Genomic DNA, 12500 nt, shown 5'->3' with positions numbered 1-12500 from the left:
AAAGGGTTTTCCCGGGCCCCTGCGGGCTGTGATAAACCCCCCCCCTTTCTCTCTCTCTCTCTCTTTTGCCTTTTGTACTTTAGTATTTTAAAGGGTTTGCCCCGAAACCGGCAAACGTGGTGCGGCGCGCCCCCCCCCCCCCCCCGAAACGACAAGGGGTCTCAAACTCTTCGTAATGCCCCGGGAGAGGCCAGGAAGACGTAAAAAGGGTTTCCCTTTTCATCGCCCAAATTTTCCCGGGGGTTTTGGCCCGCGCCCTCTGAACCGTTCGCTCACATGATGAAGTTTCCGGCACAAGGTTGTTTCATATGTTTGGGTTGCGTGAAAGCACAAAAACACCACAAAACACAAAAAAAATTTCCTCCCCTCTCTTTTTTTTTTTTTTTTTTATTTTCCAAAAGAAGGAACAGAAAAGGGGGCCCAGGTGAGGATTTTCCCCTAAAAGGGGCCCCAGTTCTCTTTTCCCTTAAGCTCCCCTCGTTTAACGGGGAAAACGGCAAAAATATTTAAAAGAAAAGAAAAAAGAATATATATATAATATATATATAATTTATTTTAATAAAGGCCTTTCCAATTTGGGGGTTTGTTCCAAATGAAAAAAAACCCGCCCAAGGAAACATTTTAAAAATTTTGGGAAAGGTCGTTCCAGAAAAAAAACCAAGGGACGCCCAATTTTAAGGGCACCCAAAAATTTACTCCCTTCCCAATTTAAGGGCCTTTTCCAATTTTATCGGCTTTCCAGGTTTTTTGGGCACCCAAAATTTTAATCTTTCCGGCCCGGGGCCCGCCCCCAGGGAAAAGGAGAGGGGAGGGAAAAAGGAAGGCAGAAAAAGGGAAGGGAAAAATTTTAAAAAGGAAAAGAGGGAGGGGAGGGGGGGCCTGGAGGGTTAAAGGGCCCAGTTTCCCTTTTTGGGGTTGTTTGGAGGGAACCACCCCCAGAGGGGGGGCTGTTAAGGAAGGCCCTTTCCAGAGGGGGGGAAGGTCTTTTCCAATTTAAAGGAAGTTTGGGGGAAAAGGCCTGCTTCCAGATTTTGGGGGGTTTTGGGGGGGTTTTGGGGTCTGCTTCCAAAATTTGGGGGGTTTTGGGGGGGTTTTGGGGTTCTGCTTCCAGATGTTAAAGGGTGGGGGGGTTTTGGGTCTGTTTCCAGATGTTGGGGGGGGGGGGGTCTGCTTCCAGAGGGTTGGGGTTTTGAGGGGGTTGCTTCCAGAGGGTGGGGGGGGAGGGGGGTTTTGGTGGGATTGCTTCCAGAGGGTGGGGGGAGGAAAGGGTTTTTTAATGGGGTCCTGCTTCCAGATGTTGGGAGGGGGGTGGGGAAAGGGTTTTGTTTCCGATGTTGGGGGGCTTTTTTTCCCAATTTTGGGGAAACTCCCTTCCGGGTGTTGGGTTTCACTTTCCAGAACCCGAGATGGGGGGGTCTGCTTCCAATGTTGGGGGCCCTTTTCCCCAGATGTTGGAGTTTTTGTTCCAGTGCTGGAGGTCTTTTTTTCCCCAGATGTTGGAGGTCTGCTTCCAAAATTTTAAAGGCCCTTTTCCAGATTTTGGAGTCTTTGTTTTCCCAGATGTTAAAGGCCCTTTTTCCAGATTTTTGGGGTCTTTGTTTCCAAAATGTTGGAGGTTTTTGTTTCCAGATGGGAGGCTTTGTTTCCAGATGTTGGAGGCCCTGCTTCCAAATTTTGGGAAGGTCATTTCCAGATGTTGGGGGGGGGGTTGCTTCCAGAGGGTTGGGGGGGTGGGGTTTTTCCAATTTTGGAAGGGTCAGTTTCCAAATTTTGGGAAGGTCTGCTTCCAGATGCTGGAGGTCTGCTTCCAGATGTTGAAGGTCACTTTCCAGATGTTGGAGGTCTGCTTCCAGATGCTGGAGGTCTGCTTCCAGATGTTGAAGGTCAGTTTCCAGATGTTGGAGTCTGCTTCCAGATGCTGGAGGTCTTTGTTTCCAGATGTTGGAGGTCTGCTTCCAGATGCTGGAGGTCTTTGTTTCCAGATGTTGGAGGTCTGCTTCCAGATGTTGAAGGTCAGTTTCCAGATGTTGGAGGTCTGCTTCCAGATGCTGGAGGTCTGCTTCCAGATGCTGGAGGTCTGCTTCCAGATGTTGAAGGTCAGTTTCCAGATGTTGGAGGTCTGCTTCCAGATGTTGAAGGTCAGTTTCCAGATGTTGGAGGTCTGCTTCCAGATGTTGAAGGTCAGTTTCCAGATGTTGGAGTCTGCTTCCAGATGCTGGAGGTCTTTGTTTCCAGATGTTGGAGGTCTGCTTCCAGATGTTGAAGGTCACTTTCCAGATGTTGGAGGTCTGCTTCCAGATGCTGGAGGTCTTTGTTTCCAGATGTTGGAGGTCTTTGTTTCCAGATGTTGGAGTCTGCTTCCAGATGTTGAAGGTCAGTTTCCAGATGTTGGAGGTCTTTGTTTCCAGATGTTGGAGGTCTGCTTCCAGATGTTGAAGGTCAGTTTCCAGATGTTGGAGGTCTGCTTCCAGATGCTGGAGGTCTGCTTCCAGATGCTGGAGGTCTGCTTCCAGATGTTGAAGGTCAGTTTCCAGATGTTGGAGGTCTTTGTTTCCAGATGTTGGAGGTCTTTGTTTCCAGATGTTGGAGTCTGCTTCCAGATGTTGAAGGTCAGTTTCCAGATGTTGGAGGTCTTTGTTTCCAGATGTTGGAGTCTGCTTCCAGATGTTGAAGGTCACTTTCCAGATGTTGGAGTCTGCTTCCAGATGTTGAAGGTCAGTTTCCAGATGTTGGAGTCTGCTTCCAGATGCTGGAGGTCTTTGTTTCCAGATGTTGGAGGTCTGCTTCCAGATGCTGGAGGTCTTTGTTTCCAGATGTTGGAGGTCTGCTTCCAGATGTTGGGGGTGGAGGGGTAGGGGCTGCTGCTTCCAGATGTTGGAGGTCTGCTTCCAGATGCTGGAGGTCTGCTTCCAGATGCTGGAGGTCTGCTTCCAGATGTTGAAGGTCAGTTTCCAGATGTTGGAGGTCTGCTTCCAGATGTTGAAGGTCAGTTTCCAGATGTTGGAGGTCTGCTTCCAGATGTTGAAGGTCAGTTTCCAGATGTTGGAGGTCTGCTTCCAGATGCTGGAGGTCTGCTTCCAGATGCTGGAGGTCTGCTTCCAGATGTTGAAGGTCAGTTTCCAGATGTTGGAGGTCTGCTTCCAGATGCTGGAGGTCTGCTTCCAGATGCTGGAGGTCTTTGTTTCCAGATGTTGGAGGTCTGCTTCCAGATGTTGAAGGTCAGTTTCCAGATGTTGGAGGTCTGCTTCCAGATGTTGGGGGTGGAGGGGGTAGGGGCTGCTGCTTCCAGATGTTGGGGGTGGAGGGGGTAGGGGCTGCTGCTTACAGATGTTGGGGGGGGGGGTGTCTGCTTCCAGATGGTGGGGGTGGAGGGGGTGGGGGATGCTTCCAGATGGTGGGGGGGAGGGGGTGGGGGATGCTTCCAGATGGTGGGGGTGGAAGAGGTAGGGGGCTGCTGCTTCCAGATGATGGGAGGGAGGTGGGGAAGGGTGTAGCTTCCAGATGATGGAGGGCTGTGTCCAGATTCTGTTGGACTGCCTCCAGGTGTTAGCGGTCTCTGCTTCCAGATGCCGGAGGATGGGGGGTGTCTGCTTCCACATGTTGGGGGTCGGTTCCCAGATGTTGGAGGTCTTTGTTTCCAGATGCTGGAGGTCTTTGTTTCCAGATGTTTGAGGTCTGCTTCCAGATGTTGGAGGTCTGTTTCCAGATGTTGGAGGTCTTTGTTTCCAGATGTTGGAGGTCTGCTTACAGATGTTGGAGGTCTTTGTTTCCAGATGTTGGAGGTCTGCTTCCAGATGCTGGAGGTCTTTGTTTCCAGATGTTGGAGGTCTGCTTCCAAATGTTGGAGGTCAGTTTCCAGATGTTGGAGGTCTGCTTCCAGATGTTGAAGGTCAGTTTCCAGATGTTGGAAGTCAGTTTCCAGATGTTGGAGGTCTGCTTCCAGATGCTGGAGGTCTGCTTCCAGATGTTGAAGGTCACTTTCCAGATGTTGGAGGTTCTCTCCTCCTCTCTCTCTCTCTCCCCCAGCCATCTCTGAACCACGTTCGCGAGACATGGATGTCCTCTCTCAATCTCTCTCCCAGCCATGTCACTGCCCATATGTGGGGGCACCAGAATGCCCCCTTTTTTAAGGTCATTAACGCCCCTTTTCTAAGGCATCTTGTAAACCCTTTTCCTAAGGCACCACAATGCCTCCTTTTCTGAGGTCATTAACGCCCTTTTCTAAGGCATCTTGTAAACCCTTTTCCTAAGGCACCACAATTTCTCCTTTTCTAAGGTTATCAATGCTCCTTTTCTAAAGCATCTTGTAAACCCCTTTTCCTAAGGTACCACAATGCCTCCTTTTCTAAGGTCATTAACGCCCTTTTCTAAGGCATCTTGTAAACCCTTTTCCTAAGGTACCACAATGCCTCCTTTTCTAAGGTCATTAACGCCCTTTTCTAAGGCATCTTGTAAACCCTTTTCCTAAGCCACCACAATGCCCCCTCTTTCCTAAGGTTATTAGCGCTCCTTTCTACGGCATCCTAAATCCCCCTTCCAGTGGGGGGGCATCGTAAAAAGCCCCTTTCCTCAACGCACCTCAATGACTTGTGTCCTCCCGCCTCCCTTTCTCTAGAGGGACCTTACTTAGGACGAGTGAGTGGCTCTTCCCCACCCACCCACAGCAAGTCTGGGGTAACTGAACTTTCCGGCAAGACATACTTGCCGACCCCAGCTTCGTCGCACCAGGGACGGACACACACACACACACACACACACCCACACACACAACACTGGCCGTGCACTACATCCTACAAGCCCAAAAGACAGTCTTCTGCACCTTGGCTTGGAGTCCATATACAATGCTCCTGTCCCACAGAGGGTCGACTGTACACCACTTGGTTTGTGAGAGGAGGGAGGTGTTGGTGGTGGTGCTGCTGCTGCTCACACCACCTTGCAACTCCCTCCTCCCCGACGTGCGCTGGCTGTATGGGGGCCACTCTGCGGCCCAGGAACGTCTCGTTACAAGGCCAGCACACATAAACCCCTTCCTTCCCCCCACGTCCTTGTCCCTGAAAGTGTCCCGGAAACTCGCGATCCCTCTGTGGGATCCTGTGGTGGTGGTGGTAAGAGCTCCCCAACGCTCGAACTAGACGGTCGGATCCCCCCAGGGAAAATCACCGACTTTGTCTCGCGCGAAGAGGGCTTTGCCGCCGCAGCACGACGCGTCACAAACAAATTTGCATATGTCGGTCCTCCGCTCGTGCAGACAGACGGACGAACGAACCAATATGATAAAGACAGATTAATCAGGACACGTTCAAAAGGGGGAGCTCACTCACGCCTAAACCGGGTCGGCAGAAAATCGCTGGGTGATTTCTGTGAGAGAGATCCCCAACTTGTTTAGACGAAAAAGGAGAGTCCTGACGGCGAGGTGTCCTTAAACATTTTCTTTTCCCTTTTCTCCCCTTCGCTCAAACATCATCATTACTATCACATTTTCTTTTCCCTTTTTTCCCTTTCGCTCAAACATCATCATTACTATCACATTTTCTTTTCCCTTTTTTCCCTTTCGCTCAAACATCATCATTACTATCACATTTTCTTTTCCCTTTTTTCCCTTTCGCTCAAACATCATCATTACTATCACATTTTCTTTTCCCTTTCGCTCAAACATCATCATTACTATCACATTTTCTTTTCCCTTTTTTCCCTTTCGCTCAAACATCATCATTACTATCACATTTTCTTTTCCCTTTTTCTCCCTTTCGCTCAAACATCATCATTACTATCACATTTTCTTTTCCCTTTTTTCCCTTTCGCTCAAACATCATCATTACTATCACATTTTCTTTTCCCTTTTTTCCCTTTCGCTCAAACATCATTATTACTATCACATTTTCTTTTCCCTTTTTTCCCTTTCGCTCAAACATCATCATTACTATCACATTTTCTTTTCCCTTTTTTCCCTTTTGCTCAAACATCATCATTACTATCATCATCATCATCATCATCTGCAGCCTTCCGTGACTTCAACCTTCATTTTCGATTATCAAGTGATATTTGCGTTTCCAAATTGGTTGGTCTATGGTCTTTATAACTACTATTAACGCTGATACTTCCTCCCCCTTTTTTCTTAATTTGCTTCTTTATAACTACTATTAAGGCTGGTACTTCATCCCCCATTTTTTCTTAATTTGATAATTTTGCCTTTACCCCTGGACCTATCTTGAACGATCGAGTGGCGTAGGTTATACGATGACTGTTAAATAATGGCCAAATTTGCTCCATTATGGCCCAAGTTCGCCCGTAAAGAGGAGAACTCTGAGTGGATTGCAGACGCTTTTAGTGGGTGCAGCCTTTACCACAATGGCCTGTGTAGAGGGTCTTCATCCTGTGGTCTTGGGTGGAGGGGGGTTCATCCTGTGGTCTTGTGTGGAGGGTCTTCATCCTGTGGTCTTGTGTGGAGGGGGGTTCATCCTGTGGTCTTGTGTGGAGGGGGTTCATCCTGTGGTCTTGTGTGGAGGGGGTTCATCCTGTGGTCTTGTGTGGAGGGGGTTCATCCTGTGGTCTTGTGTGGAGGGGGTTCATCCTATGGTCTTGTGTGGAGGGGGTTCATCCTGTGGTCTTGTGTGGAGGGGGTTCATCCTATGGTCTTGTGTGGAGGGGGTTCATCCACTGGTCTTGTGTGGAGGGGGTTCATCCTGTGGTCTTGTGTGGAGGGGGTTCATCCACTGGTCTTGTGTGGAGGGGGTTCATCCTGTGGTCTTGTGTGGAGGGGGTTCATCCTGTGGTCTTGTGTGGAGGGGGTTCATCCACTGGTCTTGTGTGAAGGGGGTTCATCCTGTGGTCTTGTGTGGGGGGGGTTCATCCTGTGGTCTTGTGTGGAGGGGGTTCATCCACTGGTCTTGTGTGAAGGGGGTTCATCATGTGGTCTTTTGTGGAGGGGGTTCATCCACTGGTCTTGTGTAGAGGGTCTTCATCCTGTGGTCTTGTGTAGAGGGGGTTCATCCTGTGGTCTTGTGTGGATGGGGTTCATCCTGTGGTCTTATGTGGAGGGGGGTCCATCCTATGGCCTGTGCGTGGAGAGGTTTTCATCTTGTAAGACGAAGACATCATCTGGGTTTTCCAATCCACCGGATCCTCCTCCTCCATGGTCGAACGAGTTCTATTCCGTCTCGACCCATAAAGCGGAAGTTCCTCTCCAGTGTATATATATATATATATATATATATATATATATATATATATATATATATATATATTCTCTTACTCCTATTCCGTTAAGGGACAACACACTATCCCATTTCCCCCATCCCTTGGCAAGTGACAGGCTCACTAACCCTCCCACAGTCCTTGCGACAGACGACCTCTCTCCACAACACCCACCCCCAAAAGATACACCTCACATCTTTCCATTCTCACCCTAGCCCAAGAAAAAGAATAGGAGTCCTCTATTATTCCCTCCCTTTCCCACACTGGTAGGAGAGGTTGCTCCTATCCCCTATCCCAGCTGGGACCATCCCGTCAGCAAGGGGAGGGCGCTCAACCCTTCATCCCCCCCAAGCCATACAGCACCTTCCGCGATCCCCTCTTCTCAATGATGGTCTTACAGAGCGAAAAAGACTCGACCCGTCCGCTTGGAAAGTGAATAATCATTACCTCATCGACCACAAGAGACAAGTATATGAACACACCCTCCCTCTCTCCCTGCCTCCTTCTCCTCCTCCTCCTCCTACTCCTCTTCTTCTTCTTCTCCTCCTCCTCCTGTTCCTCCTCCTCCTCCTCCTCTTCTTCTCCTCATCTTTTTTTTATTTTGATAATGGACCTGGAGCATGTGAGGCAGTATTTCTTCTTGTTTTACTCGACTGTACGAGTTTGGTCATGGAGGCTTCCCGACTCTAACACAACTTGTGGTGGCAAGAAGAAGAAGAAGAAGGACGAAGAAGAAGAAAAAGGACGAAGAAGAAGAAGAAGATGAATAGGAGGAGGAGGAGGAGGAGGAGGAGGAGGAGGAGGAGGAGGAGAAGAAGAAGAAGAAGAAGAAGAAGAAGAAGAAGAAGAAGAAGAAGAAGAAGAAGAAGAGCAGCACCTGAAACAGGTAAAGTAGAGGGAATGATAAAGTATGGAAGCAAGACATATACAATACATATGATTGTGAAGTCAAAAACCATTGCCACGTATTCTACAGCTGCACCCAGGATACATGTGTGGCAGAGTGCAGCTGGCACCGGAACGCGTCTGGGACACATATGGGACACTGGGACACATACGGGACACCGGAACACATATGAGACACTGAAACACAAATGTGGCACTGAGACACATGCGTAACCCTAAGGACCATACGTGACACTGGAACACACATGGGACGCCAAAACACATAAGGGACACCGGGACACATACGGGACACTGGGACACATATGGGACACTGGGACACATATGGGACACAACAAGAGGAGTGTATCAATCAGCGAGGCGGGCGGCCGCTCAAGAGCCGCATCGAAACCCAATCTTCCTTCTTTCATCAGCCCACACTCCTGCCCACCCTTCGTTCTCCTCCCTTCTCTCTTTCCTTCCTTCTTTCTTCTTTCCTTTCTCTTTCTTCTGCTTCTTTCTTCGTCGTTTCTTTTCGGCCTCTTCTTTCTCTTTCTTCCTTAACTTCCTCTTTCTTTTTCTTCATGTTCTTCCTCTTATCTTCCCTTTTTTTTTATCGTCTTTCTCTTTTTTCTTTCATCTTCCTCTTTATCTTCACCTTCCTCTCGTTCTTCTTCCTCCACCTCCTCCTGTTCTTCCTCTTCCTCCTCCTCCTCCTCCTTCTCTACCTTCGTCCCTCTTGCTCACTCCAACCGGTCCTTAACAAGCTTCCTCGAGATAACCACGCCAAACCACGTCAGGACCTGAGCCTGGAGGGACACACCTACGCGTGCCTCTCTCTCTCTCTCTCTCTCTCTCTCTCTCTCTCTCTCTCTCTCTCTCTCTCTCTCTCTCTCTCTCTCTCGGGATGGAGACCTAAGACTCCCTTATCATCATCACACATATGCCCGTGTACAACACGGTGGAGTCAAACTTTAAGGTCGAATTAGGCATAAGACGAACTATTTTGCATACCTCGGACGAGACGTAATCTCGTAAAAAAAAAAAAAAAAAAAAAAAAAAACTAATGAATAAACAACGTATGAATGATGAATCATCCAGGCACCCCAGGGCGTCATACATGAAGACACGACCGAATGATTAATGAGGCAGGTTACATGAAGCCTCCATTACCTACCCACCTAAAAAAAAAATAATAATTCATAACCACTTGACACGACTGCAGCTTGAACACCGTTCAATCTTTCATCTCTCACGAGACTGGACTTTACAGCATGACCGGATTGGTCAGATATGATCACACCACACGGGTATTACACATCAAATCTAGCAACAGTCTTATATATATATATATATATATATATATATATATATATATATATATATATATATATATATATATATATATATATTCCTATGAGTCAACGGGGAAAATGAAACACGATAAGTTCCCAAGTGCACTTTCGTGTAATAATCACATCATCAGGGGAGAGACAAGAGAAATATAAGTCAGTTGATATACAACGAAGAGACGAAGGTATATATATATATATATATATATATATATATATATATATATATATATATATATATATATAGTTACAAATGTATAGAGTACATATGATGAACAGTGGTCACAACTATGTAACCTGGGTATAACGAGAGATATTCCCACCGTCTATGCAGCGGTCCATTACGTTCGCTCAGGCAGTAGAACGAGGTCATGCAATATAGCAGTGTTTACACTCTGGTGTGGGGCGTGAGCACGCTGGCGCGATCTGCACTGTGCACTTCGAAGTTTTATGGGTCTTCCTCCCGAAGAAGGGAGGGAGTGGGATCCTGTCGTGTGTGTGTGTGTGTGTGTGTGTGTGTGTGTGTGTGTGTGTGGGAGGGAGGGGGGAAGGTGTGTGTATGTGAAGGGGGGGGGGGTTTCTGGTGCAGGAGGTACGGGTGAGGTTCGTGGCGAGGTAAAGAGACATGGTCTCTGGTCTCTGGTACCCCGCTTGGGTTGGGGAAGTTCCGGTAGGCTTGTGAAATATGGTTCGTGAAAAGCAAAAGGTTCTCTTGGGGGTTAGTGGTAGTGGTGGTTGTGGTGGTGGTGGTTGTAATGGTGGAAATTGTGGTAGCTCTGGAATGGAGAAAGGGCCTAACATTAGCCTTCTGTGGGAGAGACTATGGCAGTGCAAAGGGGGGGCCAAAGTTGAAGAACCGGATGAAAAGAAACGGGATATTCTTGTGTGTGGGGTGTGTGAACTTGTGGGTTTTGGGGGAAGACAGCGTGCTTCCTGGAGAGAGAGAGAGAGAGAGAGAGAGAGAGAGAGAGAGAGAGAGAGAGAGAGAGAGAGAGAGAGAGAGAGTGGGGAGAGGAATTCTTGTCAATATGGCCCGGTTGATGAAGGCGAGGAGAGCTGGGTACGTGCCGACTCAAAAAAAAAAAAATGAAAAAAAATGAAAGGAGTAATTCGTGCTTTGGAGGCGAACCAAGACGGGGGGGCCGGGCTGGGGGGGAGGGGGGGACGCTGTGGGTAGTGTGTGGGCTGTGGGAGGACCCATGACGACGTCTGGAGGAGGAGGAGGAGGAGGAGGAAGGGGGGGAGGGGAAGACCTGGGAAATTAGGGCCTCCTCACCCCAAAACGGCAAGGACCTGAAGAAATCCATACCTGGTCCGAAATTTAGGGACTGATAAAGAGGATGGAAGGTGAACCCGGGCAGAGAGAGAGAGAGAGAGAGAGAGAGAGAGAGAGAGAGAGAGAGAGAGAGAGAGAGAGAGAGAGAGAGAGAGAGAGAGAGAGGTTGTTCAGGGAAGGAAGGGGAAGAAGAAGCCTCTTAAGAGGTAAAAGGTATGATACGAGCGTCAGGGGAGAACACGAATATTTATGGGGCAGTGGAGAAGGGTCGAGTGGACGGGAGTGGGTGACAGAGTTGAGGAGGAGTGGTGCGGGGGGGACCCACGTTCTGTCTGTCCACAAGATAGAAAAACACACACACACACACACACACACACACACACACACGTAGTCGGACAGACACCTGGAGTTCTCGTGGACGCCACTTGGTCTTCTGTTACTCTGTCTAGACTAAAGACAGACAGATAGACAAGACAGACAGACAGACAGACAGAAAGACAGACAGACAGACACGAGCAGGACAATGAGGAAGTATGATGGTAGACAGTGAAGACCCTGTCTGTCTCTCGTCAGTAGAGATGGGGTCTTTCTGAGGAAGCTTGGGTGATCACACACACTCACACACACACACACACACACACACACACACACACACACATACACACACACACACACACACACACACACACTGACACACACACAAAGAGTCAGGGATCCACGGGACCTTAATCATATAAGACTAAAGAACACATGAAAGACAATGATGTTTCTTTCTTTCGTTCTTTCTTTCTTTCTTTCTTTCTTTCTTCTTGGACTGATTCAATCACTCAGGAACTTCGCTCGCTCACTCGGTTCCCACACAGCCCCGACGTCCATCGTCGTGTGGGAAGGAGAAGGGGCTGTGAAGAGGGAACTAGAGCGAGGCAAGACATCTTTATATACCAAGGTTCGTGGACATGTTAGTCCTGAGCATAATGGGAGGAGGATAGGCTGGCCTTCAGCATAATGGGGGGAGGATTGGCTGGCCTTCAGCATAATGGGGAGAGGATAGGCTGGCCATCAGCATAACAGGGGAGGAGGATTGGTTGGCTATAAGAGCCAAGTTTAAGGGCTATGCATCAGACGATCTGGAAGAGGACGCTTCGGATAATCCACTGAGGAAAAGTTTCCCCAACCCAATTATCCATCACTTCCCTTCATTATACCATACCCCGGGGATTCCCTCTCCTGCTGTGGCTCTCTTGCTGTGGCTCTCTTGCTGTGGCTCTCCTGCTGTGGCTCTCTTGCTGTGGCTCTCTTGCTGTGGCGGCTCTCTTGCTGTGGCTCTCCTGCTGTGGCTCTCTTGCTGTGGCTCTCTTGCTGTGGCTCCTCTCCTGCTGTGGCTCCTCTCCTGCTGTGGCTCCTCTCCTGCTGTGGCTCTCTTGCTGTGGCTCTCTTGCTATGGCGGCTCTCTTGCTGTGGCTTTCCTGCTGTGGCTTTCCTGCTGTGGCTCTCCTGCTGTGGCTCTCTTGCTGTGGCTCTCCTGCTGTGGCGGCTCTCTTGCTGTGGCTCTCCTGCTGTGGCGGCTCTCCTGCTGTGGCTCTCCCGCTGTGGCTCCTGTGGTACCGTGGCTCTGGTGGCGAGGATGGATATGAGTGTCGCAAAATGATCCTTCGGGTCACCGTGTAACAAGAATGACCTGTTGTTTTTTGTTTTTTTTCCCCTGACCTCTCTCATTACGTTGGCCACTTGATCATTTCATATAATGGCCCGCTCTTAACACGGTGATGCCGTGTTCCCACCATCCTTAAGAATTC

General features: G+C 48.9%; 1 protein-coding gene across 1 annotated transcript in view; it reads left to right on the top strand.

The window, feature by feature from the left end:
• LOC139757674 (A-type potassium channel modulatory protein KCNIP1-like) overlaps nt 1-12500 on the top strand; it is a 74515-nt gene that overhangs the window by 41013 nt on the left and 21002 nt on the right. The gene's annotated exons all lie outside the window — the stretch shown is intronic.

Source organism: Panulirus ornatus, chromosome 27, assembly GCF_036320965.1.
Source record: "Panulirus ornatus isolate Po-2019 chromosome 27, ASM3632096v1, whole genome shotgun sequence".
In the NCBI taxonomy this organism is placed as follows: Eukaryota; Metazoa; Arthropoda; class Malacostraca; order Decapoda; family Palinuridae; genus Panulirus; species Panulirus ornatus.
Note: the sequence above shows the minus strand (reverse complement) of the source record. Positions and strands in the feature narration are given on the sequence as shown.